Genomic DNA, 17,176 nt, shown 5'->3' with positions numbered 1-17,176 from the left:
AGCAGGGAGACTGGGCGGGGAGGACGGGATCCTGCGAGCCTCCTGCCAGCAAGCGCTGCAGTTGTGAAGCCGGGCACAGCCTGCCGCTCCCTGTCGGAAGCCCCCAGTCCAGCCACCGCGTTTACCCTGCCCGGGGCTGGGGGTGGGGGTGGCGTCCCTTGGGTCCCAGTGCAGCCGAGTCTTCCAGCCGGTGCTGCGGTGCCTGCCGTCGGGGTCCTCCCTGCCCGGCCCGCCCTGGGCCCCATTCTGCGCTCACCCCCCCCCCCCCCGCCCCCGCACATTCCTCTGCTGGAACATGAGCCTGCCACGGAGGAGGCTGGGCCGGTTCTGAAACTGCGGCTGGGGCGGGCCTGGCCCCCCCACGCGGATCTCGCCGCACAGCAGGTGGCCGCTGCCTGTGCACTCGTGCGGGTGACGCGCCCCAGGCTCCACCGCGGGGACGTCCAGCCTCCTCAATTTCAGCTTCCGGGCAGGGGAGAGGGGCACGCTGAGCCCTGCAGAGGTGGCTGGGGGGGCTGGATACGCTGCACCCCATTGCCGGGGACCCTCTGAGCCCCCTTGGAGTCCCTGTTGGAGCCCCGCAGCCACAACGACCCCATGGGAGGGCGAGCAGGTGTCTGGGGCCGCTGGGCCCCTCTGCTTTCTTGACCTCTTGGCCACTGGGAGCTGCTTGGAGGGAGGTAGCTTCTTGGGGGCCCTTGGGGGTTCTGCCAATGGGCCCCAAGCTTCCCTGGGAGACCCAGAGTGATTCCCCGTGGGGACGTGGCAGGATTAGATTCGTGTCACGGGATGAGCGCTCAGGTGTGGCGTGGAGGGTCTACTCGTTGGCTCGGCTGGACAAACCCTTACGGGGGAGAAAGATGGACAGGGCGAGGCTGGAGGCGGGAGAGACGGCTGCAGCCTCGGCTGGAGTCAGCAGCGATGGGAAATCCCCTGCGCCCCCTGCAGCTCAGGCACCTCCCGCTGTGGCAGGAAGGCAAGGGGGCGGAATGGGGGCTCCCGAGCCCTCTGGTCACCCGCCCGTGGTCACCCTCGTGCCTTCGTCCCCTGATTTGCTGTGAGATCCTGATGACCGTCCCCATGCTGTTGATCGGCCCCTTCGCTAATCAAGTGCTTCCTTCCAATTGACGGCGCAGGGGCAGGGGCCGTGGGTGGGGGCACAGGCACCGCTGCCTGCAGGAGCCGGGTCTGCAGGCCGGGTCAGGGCTGGGTGAGCGGCCAGCGGCACCCTTTCTCTCAGTGGCAGTGGGTGGAGGAGAAAGCCCAGGATTGGTGATTGTCAGGGGGTGGAGGTGGGCCGTGGCTGAGGGACGGGGGGGGGCCTCTGGAAGGAAAGACTAAGTTCTGGCTTCCAGTGCTGGGGCGGGTGGGGGGGGAGATGCAGGGGTGGGGAGGGGAGGGGCTGAGGAGGCTGGGGTCCTGGGGAGTCTGGGGTGCAAGGTCATGTCGTGACCCCAGCATTCCAGCCTAAGGCCTGGCGCGGGGAGAGGCCCAACAGAGGCCCTGGTGGGGAGGGACCAGACACCATTGTCCGAGAGACATGATTTCTGCCCGCAGAAAAAAGGGCTCCTGGGGGGGCTGGGGTGTGGCAGGAGCGACACGCCCCCAGTGCCCCAGAGCTTGTCGGAGGGAAGGTAGTCACTGAGCCCTCTGTGGCCCAGACTGCTGGCCTGAGGCCGGTTGGGGAAGGTTCTGACCCATCTCAGCTCCATGCAGGGGAGAAGCCCCTCCCCACGCAGAAGTGCTCAGGAGGGCAGAGAGCCATACCCCAGAGGGGTGCAAGCAAAAGGGGGTGCCTTCTTGTTGGGTCAGAGGGCCTCATCATCAGCATGCAGGAGATGTTCCTGGGGTGACCCCTCCCAAGTAGGGATGGGTGAACTTTCCCCCGCCAACCCCTAGAATTTGTTGACAAAGAAGGGGTCTGCCTGACTGTGCCCCCAGCCCCTGTGGCTCAGAGCTGTTTTGAGGCTGGGAGAAAGTCTGAAAGGTTATGCTGCCCAGCTCTCTGAGTTTTTGAGAGAAGACGGTTCATGTGGGTCGTACGGCGGTTGGGGGGGGGGGAGTTGGGGAGTACTGTGACCTGTGATGCTTTGGGGAGACTGGGGCCGGCAAAGGCCAGGTGCCTGTGGGTTCCTCAGGAAGGAGCAGTGTCCAAGCTGGGAATGGGGTCCTCGGGCGGGCCCCACAGCAGCCTGCGGCCTCCCTCCCCTCCCCCTCCCTTCTCCTCTACCCAAAGCACTCTCTGAGCCAGACAAAGGCAGCGCTGTGCCTGGGAGGGGCTGCTCGCAGGTCCCGAGGGGATCTGGAAGATTCCATGCGTGAATTGCCTCTCATTGCCTTCCAAACTGCCTGGATATTTCTCCCATGGCTAATTCATCCAGAAAGAAGCAAAACCGCCCCCTTGATTTGTGCCACTTCCTGTCCAAGCTTTCCTACAATTCTCACAGTGAACCCAGGGTGGGGGCGGGTTTTCCTCTCTATAGAGGAGGAAACAGAGGCTCAGAGAGGCAAAGTGACTGGTCCTGGCCACAGCGCGGGGGTCGGGGTGCAGAGCCAGGACTGGGATGGAGGGCTCAGCCACCACCCCTGCAAGGCTTTGCAGCAATTCCTTCCCTTCCGTGTTAAGCTTTCCGTCATTTCTGGCATTTTCCATTAGAGGGAAATGGCTGTGGGTGGATACTGGCAACTGCATTGCAAACACTGAGGGGGGAAAAGAGCTTCACTGAGAAGCTGCAAGCAAGGTGTGCATGTGTGTACATGTGCATGCAGTGGCAAGTGTGTGTATGTGTGTGCGTGCATGGCAGCAAGTACACGTGTGTGCATGTGCATGTGTGTGTGTGCATGGTACAAGTGTATGTGGTATCGTGTGTGCATGGGCTGTGTGTTTGCTTGCGTGTATGTGTGTGTGGGTGTGTGCCCTTGTGTGTGCATGTATTTGTAGGTACATATAGTGTGGGCACTGTGAGTACATGGGTGTGTGTGCATGTCCTTGAGTGTGTGTGAGTGTATGTATGGGTGTGTGAATGTGGGTGTGTGCCTGTGTGTGTGCATGGGCTTTGATGAGTGTCAAGAGTGTGCACCTGGATGTGTGTGTATGACCACAGGCATTGTGTGTACATGGGTGTTTGTGAGAGTGTGCATGTGTGTGTACTTAGAGGTGTGTGTGCATGAGTTAGCGTGCATGTCTGTGTATATGTTCACAGACATTGTGTGTGCTGGGTAAGTGTATGGGTGTGTGAGGGGTGCGTGTGTGTGTGTGTGCGCGGCCACGTGTAGCGGCCGACGGGCCTCTCCCTGTCAGTCTCGCGGCGAGGCTGTGGGTGCGATTAGCACACGTGGGAACCAGGTCCACGCAGAGCCTCTGGGCAGCCCCCCACTGACCTCCCACTTCCCCCCACCACACGGAGGGAGGGTCCTCAATTGGGACCCAGGCTGCCCCAGCTGGAACCCCCTCGAGAGCTCAGCGCACCCCTCTGCAGGATGCAGGCGAGTTCTCCCCCACCCTGCAGATGCCCATGGGGGTGGGACCAGGCTCTCCACCTTCTCTCCCCCCACCCCACTCTGCGCTCCAGCCTCACCGGGTGACTGACCTGCCCACAGGTGACACCCGGGGCTCTGACCGCCTGGCTTCCTCTGCACGTCAGCCACTTCCTGCTCGTTTTGTGAGCACCAGCGGGCTCGGAGAGGTTTTCCCCAGCCACCCGCTTGTTCTGTGATTGGAGCAGGCACCTCCATTACCCTCACCTGCTCTTCTGTCCCGCCTCTGGGAGACCCTAGCGTGAAGCCCACCCCTTTCTTGGGGTCCTCCATGGTTGACCACCTGGGGTCCCCAGGAGTTTGGTAACTCACAGAAGAGGGTGACACCGTGCTGCTGACATTGCAGACGTGCCAGCAGCCTTCAGGGGAGGCCACCTCGAGGCAGCCCCAGCTCCCCCCACCTGTCATGTCTCTCCCGATGCCCCTCTCCTCCTCCCTTGGAGGAAAACCCGACCTGGCCCCCACCAACCCGTGGGGCTGCACCCGGTGCCGCAAGCCCTCCCAGGCACCTCGTCCTGAGGAGAATCCAGGTGTCGGCTGCTGGGATGGTCACGTTTCCTCCTTGTTGCTGCACAAGGCTCACCTGTACCTCCTCCTTCATGGAGCTTTTCCGGAGTCCCCAGAAGCCTCTGTCCTTCGACCCCATCACAGCCCTGTGCGCTGGATCGTGGGTATCCGAGGTGGGGGGGGCTTGCCTGACTGTCGCTGTCACCAGCACCCAATAGGGTCTAAGCCATCCAGTGCTCTTTGGCGCTCCAAAGCCACCCCCAACACAGTGTGGTATCCCTGAGACCACTGGTGTTTGCTCTCCTATGTGCAGATGGAGGCAGCCATCAGAGAGGGTGTTGGTGTGCCCCAGGCCACACAGCAAAGCCCAGGCAGTACCAGTGACTGGATTTCAGGCGCCTCACTTCTGGTCTCGTTTCTTAGCAACGCAGGACAGGGGCTGGGGGATTCAGAGCGTTTTTCATGCACCTGGAAAACGAGGCAGCAAAGCTCCGGCAGCCAAAGTTATCTTTAGCAAGCAAGAGAGCACCAGGGCATCTCCAGGCATTGTCCGGGCCAGGAACCCCTGTGGATGTAGGCGGAGGTTCCTGGCTTCACAGCGATTCCAGGAAAATGGGGATGACGGGGGCTCTTGGTCCAAAGCATTTGAAGTGGGAAAGCAAACTCAGCCTCCCACATAGGTGTGCTGCTTTGGCTGCGTGCTGTATAGTTTTTGTTTTTTTTTTTACCTACTAAACACTCAATAACTGCTCTTTATTATTCATACTAAAATGACGAACGTATGTCACTGCTATTGCCCAGTCATCTTTGGAACTCTCCTCTACAAACTGTTTTGTCACTTTAAAAGTCATAAAAATTTCATGAAGTTCACATCTTTTTATGCCCAAGTTTCGCTTAGCTCAGTCACTGTATTGTTGAGGGAAAAATGGCCCTCCTAACTTTTGGCAGTATCCAAAATAAAAATAACACTCAAAGGACAAAGACTTGCCATCACAGAAGATATGCAAAAGAATGGGCAAAACCTTTGAAGGAAACCCCCAAAGGTGCTCCAACGCCAGCTGGACAACCGTCACCGCTTATCAAGGGAAGCATCAACCACAAGATGGGAATGTTCTGATGCCTTTTTAAAAAGAAAGTCGGTCACATCCCTTTAGATTCTGTGGTGTCTGGGAGGAAATCCGCTGACCTAGGGGATTACCCAGCTGGTCTTACCTCCTGGGTCCTGCAACCAGAATTAGACCTCCACTGACGAGCGCCCTGAGTTACTAAGGTACCTCCTGCTAGCATTTTTCCCAGCCTCTGCCCAGCCACGTTCATTCTCAAACCTTCCTTCCTTCACCCTCAACTCCCTAATCCACTGTGCTGAGAGCCAGGAGGCTAAAAACACTCATCTGAGAAGTCATAATGAAACCAAAAAGCTGAAAGCTGTCAGTTCTCCTTGGCAGGTTCTAGAGGAAACAGAGAGGAACACTGATGGTTTCAATGAAGAAGTGGGTCAAGACCAGAGCATTCCATGGACACGTGTTCAGAAGGAACCCGAGGGTCACAGCGGTTCACCCAAAGGGCATCAGAGAAGGTGCAGGTGGAAGGCATGTGAACTGAAGAGTTTCTGCATTTAAAGTATTTTAACCAAATGGAGGTCTAACTCTAGGGCCCAAGAAAGGAAAATGTGGCCTAATAATTCTTATCAACTCCCTTACCTGGCTATTCTGATCTTTCACAGTCCCAACCATGGCATTAAAAAGTGAGTATAGACAAAACCGTGGAAAATACTGTATTTATGTACATAGGAAGGAGAGCTGCAAGCCCCTCACAGAGTAAACTCCACCTCAAAGGAAAAATTTAGTGGCAAATTCCTTTGTGCCTCGGCATATCAGCACAGCCAAGACTAGAAGGTTGGGGTTCTTGTCTTTGGATCCCCATCATACCTTTCCCACTGCAGAACTGCAAATACGAGAAGGAAACTGATGCCAGAACTGAGGTCCGGCGGGAGCCGGGGTGCCTGGTCATTCCCAGAGAACCGGGAGTGACACTTGGTTAAATTGTGACAATGTTGGGATATTCTTCTCTGGGGCCTATGGCCTGCTAGGATGAGCTGGCGGCAGGGTGTGGAGTTAAGGAAACTAGAAGAAAATTAGTCCCAGGTTCATGGGTGTGCACGCACGCATGTGGCAGGGCACAGGTTATGCATTTTCCTTGTGCTTAATGCATCCATCTGCCATCCTCTCCCTGGCAGCAGCCTGTTACTTTGCACCTATGTCACTTTCTGTGGCTATGGATCCAGAAACCAAGTATTTCTCCAAATAGAATAGTTGTGGTTCAGCCACATGGCAAAGGTAATAGTTGTCCCAGGGAGGTAAGATAGATGACTGGGAGAAGGATTTGTTCCGATCAGAAATCCTTGATTTTTTCTTTTTTAAATAACAAGCTGGTTGCAGGTTCAGTGGCTCAAGAGCGACACAGTTCCAATTCTGCCATTACCTTCAGAGAGGGCCCCTTCCTGGCCTCCCAGACACCAAGGGCTTCAGCAGACAGAGGCCATTCTTGCAGCTGCGATCCTGGCTGCATCCTAGCTTCTTGCTGGGACCTCATTACCTCTCCCGTACCAACAGAGACTTCGTATTTCCCGTACCAACAGAGACTTCGTATTTCTCCCGTTCCTCTCAGACCTGGGCTGGACCTCATCTGGAGGGTCTGAGCAAAAGGGTCCAATTCTAGACATTGGATTTAGGGGCTGAGTTGAGGGGGGTCTCCTTGAGCTCCGTCCGCACGCACAGGTATGATGTGCATACCCCGATGACTGCCACGAGTGCAGCGCGAGCTCCGTCCGCACGCGCAGGTGTGATGTGCATACCCCGATGACTGCCACGAGTGCAGCGCGAGCTCCGTCCGCACGCGCAGGTGTGATGTGCATGCCCCGATGACTGCCACGAGTGCAGCGCGAGCTCCGTCCGCACGCGCAGGTATGATGTGCATGCCCCGATGACTGCCACGAGTGCAGCGCGAGCTCCGTCCGCACGTGCAGGTGTGATGTGCATACCCCGATGACTGCCACGAGTGCAGTGCGAGCTCCGTCCGCACGCGCAGGTGTGATGTGCATACCCCGATGACTGCCACGAGTGCAGCGCGAGCTCCGTCCGCACGCACAGGTATGATGTGCATACCCCGATGACTGCTACGAGTGCAGCGCACATGGCTTGGACCAGCCACCAGGTGAGCGCCGAGGGGAAACGGGAGCTGTAGAACCAGCAGCCCAGGAGGTGAAAGAAATGGACAGTGACAGTGAAATCCAGACACTGCTTCCCTCGCCGGATCCAGTACAGCAAGCCCAGGGCACAAGTGAGAGCATTGAGGATGAAGGGCATCATGGAGAGGCAGCCTGGAGGGGTGGGGAAGCCCAGGATCTCAGCGTCGAGCATCTGGTCCAGCGCAACAGCCCGTCCACCGGCGGCAGCCATAGGCCCAGAGAACCGTAACAGACGGTCTGCAGGAGAACAGGCTCAGCCACGGATCCCACACGCAGCTACGGAACTGGCCCGCCATGCCGGCCCGCAGGGCCCAGCCGCCGCCCGGGCCTCCGTCAGCACCGCCGCGCCATGAGCCCTGGGATGTCCCGGCACCTCTGCTGTATAGTTTTGAGATATTTTCATCTTTTTTAGTTCTTCCAGAAAGGAGCTACAAGGCAGCGGGAATTGAAATCAGTTTGACTAATGCTTACAAAGCATCTTCTCTCTTCTTGGCTCTGGATTGTGTGTCCAGGATGAGTGGGGAAATTCCCCTGCTCTGTCCTTGTGTAGCTCACAGTCCTGGGGGAGAGGGACAGGGCCTGTGTAGCCCAGATATGAGGCAGACCCTCCGTGAAAGGAGATTTTCCAGTGAGCAGCTGCCTGCATCCCTGGCTTGGAAGGTCCCAGGCGGTTCTGTGTGCTGACTTGTTCCCTGTCTGAAACCACCCTGCCAGCCAGTGAGTTACCCTCTGGATAGAGGAAGAAACAGAGGTTCAGGGAGGCAGACTTAGCCAAGGTCATGGCTTAAGGAATGGTAGGTTCAAACTCAAAACCTAAGGGTTTCCCACTGTTCAGTGGAGAGAAGGCTTCTTAGGGAAGATTAAAGGATGGGTAATTTGGGGAGTTTAGAGCTGGGGAGAAAGACCTTCCAGAGATGGGGGATAACACGGATGAAGCAGGAAGTGGGGAAGCCAGAGATACAGCAGCACCTCTCTATTATCACATTTCCTCTCCCCAGAGACGCACAGAGGTGGGTGCCATGAGCATCCCCATTCTAGAGTAGAGGAAACTGAGTCACAGAGAAGTCAAGTAAGCTGTCCAAGGTCACACTGCTACTGAGTGCAGAGCTGAGGGCTGACCCCTGGCCACCTGGCTCCAAGCCGGAATGAGGTGTGTGGTGTGGCTGGAGGCAGGAGGGCCCGGCGGGTGACCGCCCTTTCCAGGCAGGGGAGAGTTTAGGACCACAGGGAGGGGCCTGTGGTGTCCCTTGGGGGCACATCCCTTCCCATCCCTGCTGCTCAATCCCTGGGGGGGCAGCCTCCCTCTCTGGCTTCGCTGGCTGTTAGCGAAATGCCATGAAGTGTTGGGGAAAGTTTCCGAGTGCGTCCCAAAGCTTGGGGTTCCTCCAGAAGCTTCTGGGGTTCCACAAACGTTTGCTTCAAATTTCCTTTAGCCACTGACGCCCTAAGAGGACACTGGCCCACGCAGTCCTGTGTCACGCCACCCCCAGCTTGTTGGGGCTCGACACCATCCCGGGCAGGCGGGTGAACTCGTTTCGCAGGGACCTCTTGGGGCCTCTCCTCCAGCTGTCAGTGTGCACGTGCCGGGCCCCCCAGGAATGGGCCCTTCTGTGCTTGTAGACGTTATAGATCCTGGGCCCGGGTACCTCTGTGTTAGGTAGGACTCTGCAACCAATAACTGCTTCCCGCTGGATCAGGAGTTTCCCCCAGTACAGAGGCAGCCCTGGTTGGGGGGCGGGGGGGGGGGGGGCTCAGGGGTGAGTAAGCAAGCTCCAGACGGTGCAGGGTGGGCCTTAACAATGGAATTCGTCCAAAAAGTTTGTAGAGTAATAAAAAAATAAACCGCTGTCCACGCTGCAAGTTGGTGTTTGTGAAAGATGCCACACCAAAAATCGCTTGTGAGCCACAGCACTCATGGACTTGTGGGTCCCCCCCCCCCCCGATGTGCGCAGGCTCCAGTTCTGCACCCCAGGTCAAGGGCAAGAGGCAGACCCCCGTCTCGGGCTGGGAGTGGGGGTCGCGGGGCAGCAGAAGCTTCCATGGCCTCGAGCTTCCCTTTGAGTTTGCCCTCGCCTCTTTAAGAAGATTCTCAGCTGCACAGATGGATTTCTAATGGGGAATGTTTGCAAATCTACGAAGGGGAAGATGTGATTGGAGGTGCCGCCATGAATCGAGTGTGCATTTCAGAGGAAGAAGCTCTGCTCAGAGTAAAATACGCTGGCTGTAGACCGGGTTTTAAAAGAAACAACACGTTTATTGAGGAATAATCGATATTCAATGAACTGCAAATATCAAAGTGTACCTTGTGTTAGTTCTGACATTTGCACACACTCGTGAAACCCCAGCACGTTCGAGAGTGAATATAACCATCCCTCGTGCCTTCATCTCGCCCCCTTTCCCACCCTCCCCTGCCCCTCTCCCGGCACCCGCTAATCTGCTTTCTGTCACTGCAGACCCGTTTGTCTTTCCTAGAATTTTATAGAAATGGAATCACAGAGGACCTTTCTCTCTCTTGCCTGGCTTTTTTCACTTGGCATAGTTATTTTGAGATTCATCCGTGTTGTCATGTGGACTAATAGATACTTCCTTTTTGCTCCTTTGTGTTGATAGACCACAATTTGTTGTCTATTCCCCTGTTGGTAGGTACTCGGTTTGTTGCTAGATTTTGGCTATTACAAAGCGAGCTCCTATGAACATTCACAGATAAATCTTTATGTGAATATAGGCTTTCATTTCTTTCGGTGAATACGCAGGAGTGGAACAGCTGTGTCATATGTTGGGTAGCTGTTTAACTTTTTAGAACTGTGCCATTTGACGCTTCCGCCGACAACAGATGAGAGTGAGTGCCAGCGCCTCCACTTCCTTGCTAACACTTGGGGTAGTCGATCTTTTAAATTTTAACCATTCTAATAGGTGCTTGGTGGAGTCTCATTATGGCTTTAATTTGCATTTCCTTGTTCATGTGTATTCTTACCATCCTTCTATCTTCTGGGGTGAGGTGTCTATTCAAATATTTTGCTCATTTAAAAAGTTGTTATTTTGTGCTTTAAGAGTTCTTTTTATGTTAGTGATACAAATCCTTTATGGTGCATATGATTTGAAAATATTTTCTCCTAGTCTGCAGCTTATCTTTTTCATTCTCTTAACAGTGTCTTTTGAAGAGCAGATGTACTTAATTTTGACAAAGTCTGTTTTATTGATTTTCTTGACTGTGGATCATGCTTTTGGGGCTGTGTCTAAGAAACCTTTTTCAAATACACTCATGCCCACTAAAGACCTCCAGGCTTGTCTCCGCAGCTCTCTCCAGGCACCTTGGTCCGCCCGGGTCCAGCTCCAACTCCTCATCTTGGGGAGTCTGCTGCTCCGCCTGGGTCCCTGCCCTGGACTGCAGCCTGGACCATCTCTCAAGGCAGTGAGCTGGGTGACTGCGTGACCCCCGGCTCTCAGGGATCACTGCTCCCGTGTGGCCTGGGGCTCAGTATCTTGCAAGCCATTCATCTGTTTTTTGGCTGTTTATGTGAAGAAAGTCCACCCCGTTATTACCTCTTGGGTAGAAGCCGGAGCCTCGGAGAAATGTACTTTATGGGGCTTTGATGGGACTGACTCCCTGAGGATCAAGGTTTGGACATACCTCAGCCAGGTGAGGTGGTCGAGGTCACTTCCATCCTGGCTGTGCTCATTCATTCCCTCATGGATCCATGACTCTGGATGTGTTCATTCATTCCCTCATGGATCCATCGCTCTGGCTGAGCTCGTTCATTCATTCATGGATCCATGGCTCTGGCTGAGCTCGTTCATTCATTCATGGATCCATGGCTCTGGATGTACTCATTCATTCATTCATGAATCCATGGCTCTGGCTGTGCTCATTCATTCCTTCGTGGATCCATGGATTTATTGGCTTGGTAACACACCATGGAGGAACCTGAAGATGTGGTGGTGAAGCAGACCAGACCCTGCTCTCCCAAAGGTGCTGGGTCAGTGGGGGAGAGAATCATGGAGACAGAAGGGGATACCAGATGGTAACCCAGGATGATCTTCATGTTGAAATACTGAACTTAATTAAGTCTGCAAAGACCCCTTTTCTGGATAAGGTCACACTTACAGGTTCTGGGAATAGGCTGAGAGTTCACAAGTTCTGGGGAATAGGCTGTGGACGTCCCTTTTGGGGGACTCCATTCAACCCACTCGGAACGGTGCAACCTGGAGGAAAGCATGTTGTGATTTTAAATAGAGTGGCCAAGAGGCCTCCTGAGAACACGCACAGGTCTGAAGGAGGGAGGTGGGGCTATGATGAGATGGGGGCAGCAAGGGCACTCTGGGTGGAGGGCACAGCCAGTGCCAAGGCTCGGGAGTGAGAGGGGCCTGGCGAGTTTGAGGAGCAGCAGGGCGGTCAGCGAGGCTGCACCCGAGTGAGCGAGGGGGAGAGTGGGAGGCCGGGGGGGAAAATGGGGGTGGGGACGAGAGGGTGGCAATAACTGGGGGCTTGCCGACCATGGTGGGGACTTGGGCTCCGCTGCCTGATTGGGGTGGGAGATGCTGGGGGGTCGAGCTGCAGAGTGAGGAGTTTAGCAGGACCTTCCGGAAGTCCAGGTCCGCGCGGCACCAGGCCCCGTGCACCCCGCAGCGCTACCCGCCCCTTGTCTGGTGGATGTGTACCCGTGGGGAACGTCGGGGCGCGGCCCTTTCCCTTTTTCTCTTGCCCCGCCACCCCACCAGAGCCCGGGCTGCGGGAGGACAGAGCAGTCCATTTCACTCCGGGCTATGGGTGGCAGCGATGCTGAATTCATTTCCGAGGCATTCATTAAGCGCCTACTGTTTGGAAAAGCAGTGGGAATATAGAGATGATTGATTCAGAGGGACATGCTATGGCGTGGTCTGGGCACTAGGCAGGCTATTCATTCTGTTGATGGAAAATCACTGAGCACCCACTGTGTGGGGTCCTGGGGAGACCAGGTGGCCAGGACACGGCCCTCCTGGAGCCCTCACAGGTGATAGAGGAGACACGGGCAGGAGAGGGAAATGCAAACGCCAGGCTACTTGTTCTCTGTGGCCTCTGAGAGGTGCAAGGGGATAAAGAGAGGAGGAGCAGGGGATTCTTGGGTGGAGCGTGGGGCAGAGGTCAGGGAGAGGATGGTCCGCAGGGGAGGAAGCTGGGTCAAGAGGAGAAGGGGTGAACCTGGGGAAGACAAAAAATGCACATTGGCTCAAGCCAGGGGTTAAGAAAGGGCAGGAGATAAAACCAGCGTTGACAATGTCTTTTGCCTAGAACCTGTGTGGGCTCGGGTGTCCGTTCTGAGCGGCCTCACCACTGGCTTTGCCCCTTTGAGCCCCCCTGGGCTCCTCTGACATTCATGCTGAACCGAAATGGCATTTCCAGTGATGGATCTGACGATGTCATTCCCCCGCTCAGAGACCGACAGTGGCTCCCCAGTGCCGTGGGATTGAGTCCGAGCCTCTGTGAGCTGGCCCGTCCTGTTTCCAGCCCGTCTCCTGCTCCTGTTTTCCCAGGCACCCCCACCCGTTCCCCAACACGCCTGGCTTGGCACAGAAGGCCCTCCTCTTCCTTCTCTGCCTGGCAAAACCCAGCTTGTCTTTCCATACCTGGCTCCAGCATCACTTCTTCCAAGGACAGCTGGGCCACCTCCCCGGGTTTCCCCGTGCTGAGTCCGTGCCCTCCACTCCTGTTTCCTGGCCCAGCCGTGCTTCTCTCACTTCTCACCAGCGGCCCCACCTACCTGGGACCCCATGAGGACAGGAAGGGAGGCTCTGTCATCTCTGGACCCCAGAGCCTGCCATGGAGGGGGTGCTCCCGGGATGTAAGAGTGAAGTTTGGGGAACGAGGGTGGACAGCAGCTGGTATTATTACATCTAAGAAGTTTCCAGAACCTCAGAGCCTCTGCTTCTCCCAAGGAGTGGTGCTTTCAGCAGTGTACCCACCTTCTCTTGTTTCTCTCGTGTGGCTGCAGTGGGAATCCATGCAGCCACGCTGGGTGGGGGTGGGGATCGCAGCCACGCAGCCCACCCACCGGGGTCTGCAGAGAGGCTGGGTGAGAGGCAGTGAGCCCGAGACCCCCTGCTGGGTGTTTATAGACCTCTCCCCAGCATTCCTAAGAGAGTTATGGATTTTCTTAATGCATCCTGATGAATTGTTAAGAAATGTTCAGTGGAGAGCAAGCGGGGCCCAGGGGTCTTGGAAACTGACTTTGCCATGTCTGCCCAGGAACTGGTGTGAAAGCCAAGTGTCGTACGTGTCGGTGCCGAGTCTTACCTTGTCCCTTGATCCCACTCCAGCCCCCACTGTGCCAGCGGTCGTGGGCTTCTGAGTCGAGCCATGCTGGGCTCACACCTCTGCCTGCCTTGGCTGTGCGTCCCGGGCAGGGGGTTCCCCATGTGTGAGATGTTCAATGTGACCACAACAAGGCTGTTGTCAAAGTGAATGAGATCACGTGTCGGGCACCCGCGTGCAGGAGGTGCTCAATATGCACGCATTCCTATTTCTATTTGTGTAACTCACATCCTGGGCTCTCACCCAAATAGATGTGCAACGTGATCTGAATCAATAAAAGCAATAAACCCTCCCTACCTGTCTGCTCGCTCTGGGAGGGGCTCGTGCTGCGGGAGGAGACGGGGCTCAGGGAGGAGCAGATGAGAAACGTGGTGACTCTCAGGCAGCAAAGCACCGCTTTCCCACCCTGCTGCTTTGCTAAAGCTGCCGAAATGCAATGTACCAGAAATGGAATGACTTTTATAAAGGAGATTTATTAGGTCACACATTTACGGTTCTAAGGCCGTGAAAATGTCCACATTAAGGCACCCAGAGAAAGACGCTTTGACTTGGAGAAAAGCCTGCCGGCATCTGGAACACTCCGTCAGCTGGGAAGGCCTGTGGCTGGTGGCTGCTGGTTCTAGCTCCTGGTTTGTTGCTTTTGGCTTCTGATCCCAGTGGCTTTCTCTCTAAGCATCTGTGGGTCTTCACTTAGCTTCTCCAGGGCAGACTCTGGATTTCATCTCTTAGCTTAGCATCTCCAAACATCTGTGTCTCTTGGTTTCATCTCTCTGCCCTCTATGTCAGCTCTGAGCTCTCTCTATGTTTTCTGCCTCTTATTCTCTTCATAGAGGACTCCAGTAAAAGGATTGAACCCACCTTGAATGGGTGGGGTCACATATCCATGGAAACAACTTAATCAAAATGTCCCACCCAAACTATAGGTCTGCCCCCCACAAGATTGGATTAGAAGAACATGGCTTTTCTGGATACACAACAGTTTCAAACCAGCACATCACCATCTATCCTTCTGGGAAGACCCTTCTCCTATAGCTTCTGCATTAATTTTTATAGGAGCAGCCCAATTGCCACATTTTCCATTAAGCCTTCCATTCTCCCTCATGAGGACTCTCTCACCTCCAAAGACCTCCTGACTCTTTATCTCTCTTTTAGGTCCCTAACTCCTTCTGTCCTCTGCTCTCTTGATTTGCATCCACAGCCTCTCTCCCCAGTGACCAGCTGCTCTGTCTCAGTTTCTCTGTCTTCTCAGCACTGAGGAGGGGACTGGGTCTGCCCATGATCCATCCATCCATCCATCCATCCATTCATCCTTCCATCCATCCATCCATCCATCCATCCTTCCATCCATCCATCCATCCATCCACCCATCCATCCATCCATCCATCCATCCTTCCATCCATCCATCCATCCATCCATCCATCCATCCATCCTTCCATCCTTCCATCCTTCCATCCTTCCATCCATCCATCCATCCATCCATCCATCCATCCATCCATCCATCCATCCTTCCATCCATCCATCCATCCATTCCTCCATCCACACATCCTTCTCTTCACCTATCCATTCATTCTTCCACCAAACCATTCATCTTCCCATCCATCCATCCATAAATACAGTCACCTATTACTTTACCCTTCCTCCCTCCCCCCTCCCACCCTCTTTCCCCTCCTTCCTTCCTCCCTTCCTCCCTCCTTCCCTTTCTCTCTCTCTCCCTTCCTCCCCCTCCTTCCTTTATTCCATCATACAACATTCCATCTATATGTTAATCCATTTATTCATGCATTCATGCATCCATCCATCCCCCATCCATCCATCCCCCATCCATCCATCCATCCATCCAAAAGCAAATATTTATTGAGCATCTGTTGTATCTCAGACACTGTACTAGGTATCTAGGATACCAGAAAAGGCAGAGAGGAGACTTTAGTCAGCACTATTCTGATGAGCACATACTACAAGCTGGTGTTTCCCAGCCCCAGGTGCAGTGTCTGGGATGAACAGGTGACCATGAATTAAAGGCTTAGGAAGGCACAGGTAATGTTCTGAAAGTGCCAGCTCGTGATGTCCTCATTGGCACTTGCAATCTGACCCTGGACAAGTTATCTGAGCTTTGCAGTACTAAATGAGATGACTATAAAGTGCTCAAGTTAGACAAAGTGAACTCTTGTTATTAGCTAAGGATGACGGGCTGACTCATGGGAGAAAGCCCAAAGGGGGCTTGTATGAGAAATAAATGGGGATCAAAAGTCCTGCTGTTCGCCCCACTCAGAACATGCCTGGGCAGCCCCTGGCCGAGGAGTTGCAGCTGGACAAGAGGTGACTGGCCACTGCTGTGGAAGGCAGGTGAGACCGCAGGGCAGTGAACAGCGGCGCCAGTGCTGCGGGAGGGGTACCGGAAAGGGCCGTCTACACTGCGACCTGCGGAGGAGTTGGGGTGGGGTGGGGGGCTGGGGAGGGCCAGGGGAGGCAGCCCCCAAAGGCAGGACATGCACACACGGGGTGTGTCCACGCAGACCTGACATGTCTGCGGCATGGGGCATGCGTCTAATGCAGTGCCCGGGAATGGGCACTGGGGGCGGGGGTGGCAGTGCGCCTGCCATGCGCCCTTCTGTGTGTGTGCCCAGTGCTCACCGACCGTGTGCCTGAGCCCAGTTATCCCTTCCCCCTCCCAGCCTCGCCTCTCCCGCCTCCTGCTTCCTCTGTAACTGTCCATCTTCATCCGTGCCTGTTTGGGCCTGCCTGACACGCCCTGAGCCCTCCATCACATCATAGGAATTACAAACTGTTTACACACATATCCCATGCACTTCCTCCCTCCCCATTCCAAGTTTCAGCTGATTGAACAAATGCATAGAAACAGAACCCACTGGGGGCCACAGGACCAGCTGGTTTAGTACAGCCAGTGTTGGGGCTCCCCAAAGCCGGTGGTATCTGGTGACAGTTGGGCTGCAGCAGGGCTGACCCAGGCCTGGGGGTGGCCTGCTAGTGGCTGATGATGTTTAATGACTCCCACTGCCTGCGGCCTCTCCCCTAAAGCTTTGTTGGAATGAACACATCAGCCTCCCCACAATGGCCAGTGGAGGAACTACCATCATTATCTTCACCTTACATGTGAAGAAACTGAGGCTCAGAGAAGTTAAGTCATTTGTCCAAGACTGTCCAGCTGTAGTCAGGGGAGCCAGGATCGGAGTCCAGTGCCCTGGGCTTCTCCCTACATTCTGCTGCTCCCTCTCTACCTGCACCCCCAAATCAAAGACACCGGCCCTTCCGGCAAGGAGGAGAAGGGTCCCCAACACCTAGCTGCAAGCCCGGGCTGCTGCAGGGGCTCCATGAAACTGGACTGGAGATCGTAGGAGAACTCTCCTCCCTTGGGCCCAGTGCTTTCGGCCACTGGGACACGCAGGTTCATTCACCTTTCCTGGCCTCGCAGACCAGTCTCCAGGTGCAGTGGGTCCTGCATCTTTCCCTTCGCCCCAAGTGCACCCTTGCTGCTGGGAGCAGGCAGGTGGGAGACTCAGCCCTGGGAACCTGGGAGGTCAGCAAGTCTGCAGACACGTGCAGTGGCCTGTCCAGGTGCGCTGGTGCTCTGAAGCTGA

General features: G+C 55.4%; 1 protein-coding gene and 1 pseudogene across 1 annotated transcript in view; one reads left to right on the top strand and one right to left on the bottom strand.

Moving 5' to 3' along the window:
- Positions 1 to 17,176, top strand: part of SORCS2 (sortilin related VPS10 domain containing receptor 2) — a 539,078-nt gene that overhangs the window by 101,187 nt on the left and 420,715 nt on the right. The gene's annotated exons all lie outside the window — the stretch shown is intronic.
- On the bottom strand, positions 6,698 to 7,587 carry LOC143663455 (protein SYS1 homolog; annotated as a pseudogene).

Source organism: Tamandua tetradactyla, chromosome 19, assembly GCF_023851605.1.
Source record: "Tamandua tetradactyla isolate mTamTet1 chromosome 19, mTamTet1.pri, whole genome shotgun sequence".
Lineage (NCBI taxonomy): Eukaryota > Metazoa > Chordata > Mammalia > Pilosa > Myrmecophagidae > Tamandua > Tamandua tetradactyla.
This window is presented reverse-complemented; position numbering and strand designations above follow the sequence as displayed.